The 2,074-nt window shown below is 42.8% G+C and overlaps 1 pseudogene; it reads left to right on the forward strand.

The window, feature by feature from the left end:
* The first annotated feature begins 450 nt into the window (after positions 1-450).
* LOC117198599 (HIG1 domain family member 1A, mitochondrial-like) lies at positions 451-1,785 on the forward strand (annotated as a pseudogene).
* The last annotated feature ends 289 nt before the right edge of the window (positions 1,786-2,074 follow it).

Genomic DNA, 2,074 nt, shown 5'->3' on the forward strand with positions numbered 1-2,074 from the left:
AGTGTTAAATCCCCACCCCCCCGCCGCCCCACAGACTGTTCCATTCTCCCTTTGCAAACTGTGTCTTGCCTATATATGTGAAATTAATGGCGGCTAGGGTGCACAGGTGCTCAAGAAGGTAGGAAGAGAACAAAACTTCAGGGACAGGGTTGACAGTATGCATTGCTTACCCTGTCCATTCTCTCCTGCTTCCTCGTCAACAGAACCTTCATTTCTCCCCACTGGAAAAGTGACCCCATTGTGAGCTCAGCTCAAGGCTAAGTCCTGAATATTCTCATGGCCACGCCACCAGGGACGGGTTTAGGGATGGGCTTGTGACCAGGATCTCACCCACAACATGGAGGGGAATCTGCTGGCATGTTACGGGGAGGATTTCTTTCCTGATGGAAAGCTAGAAAACAGGACACCCTCATCTCATGCACTGGATCTTGTTTTTTTGTCCAGTGTGATTCCCGGGATGGCTGCGCCCCTCCTGGCAACAATGAAGCTACCAGAGGAGAGGGCATCATGTTGGCAACGGCGGAGACAGAGAGAACCGGGGCCCTGGTGACATCACCGAGCCATGAGTGACCCAGCCCTGGAGTGGCCCCATCGCTGACTCTCTTATGATGGGAGAGAGACGATATTTTCCTTATTCTTGAAGCAGTTCAGGCTGGGCTTTCTATTACTCGCAGCTTCACTAAACCAAGGGGAAAGCAATGCCTTTTTAAAATAATCTAGAGAGAAGCCGATTGGAGCCTGCGACATCTTGTCATTGTCTGAAGATGCTTCAATCACTGTCAAGTGACACAGATGATTCTCTTTCTTCATATGATGAAGATCAGGGATCTAAACTTATCCGAAAAGCTAGAGAGGCACCATTTGTCCCCATTGCAATGGCAGGTTTTGCGGCAATCGTTGCATATGGATTATATAAATTGAAGAGCAGGGGCAATACTAAATGTCTGTTCACCTGATCCACATGCGCGTGGCAGCCCAAGGCTTTGCTGTGGGAGCGACGGCTCTTGGTATGGGCTATTCCATGTATTGAGAATTCTGGGCAAAACCTAAACCTTAGAAGAGGAGATGCTGTCTTGGTCTTGGTGGTGGTGCTTGCTTTAGTTAGACATCTCATATTGAGGTTATATGTTTATGTTGAAAACAAATTCTGTGGGTCGGACAATAACATGGTAATTGGAATATTGGCTCCCTTTCTTGCAGGCTTGATTTGCCTGGTGACTAGTTCACTAGCTAGGTCATTCAGGGGAGTCAGATGAACACAAAAACATGTCACTTTTAAATGCACTTGATAGTCTTACAATGTCCACCTTCTTAAACTCTTCTGATAAAATTAGTTGTAAAGATGACAACATGCTCCCAGTTGCTGCAGAATGTCATATGCTTTTGATGTAATGGAGGAGTCCTATCTACCCCACTTAATTTAACTCTTTCTGACTGCCTTGTGGACTGAGTACTGTTTTTAAGGGCTGGCTGGCTCTTGAAGAACGCTTTCAGAGCAGTGCACGGAATACAACATTATAAACCTCCCGGCAACTATGTGTGTGTTTTTAAACCAAACCTAAAGAGCTGGTAACAGCTGCTTTGAAGTAGTATCTGTTTCAGAATCACAGCTGTAAACAGGAGAATAACTTAACTGTGGATCCCCGTTTAGATCTTTTGTAGTTGCAGAATTATAGTTTGCTGCTGTTATATTAGAATAATTTTTAAATGGCATTTTGAAATAGAAGTGTGTGTTTTAAGTGCTAATGCAAAGGTAAATGAAAAATACTTTTTAAAAATAAAAAACTAAAATAAAATAAAATAACCTAGAGATAGACCTGGAGAAAGAGAGTGAGAAGGAGGGGGATTGGGGGAGAGATATGAGTTGCTTAATGATGGATCCAGGATATATTTTCAACTATTGTTTTAATTGTAAGAATGGCCTATTCTTTTACTTACATAAAAGATGATTTTTAACATCCCTTCAATAAACTTTGTATGAAAAATATTTGGTGGGGGAGGGATAAATTGGGAGATTGGGATTGAGATATACACACTACTATATATATATAAATAAAACAGATGACCAACAAGG

This window comes from Orcinus orca, chromosome 1 (assembly GCF_937001465.1).
Source record: "Orcinus orca chromosome 1, mOrcOrc1.1, whole genome shotgun sequence".
NCBI classification, from domain to species: Eukaryota; Metazoa; Chordata; class Mammalia; order Artiodactyla; family Delphinidae; genus Orcinus; species Orcinus orca.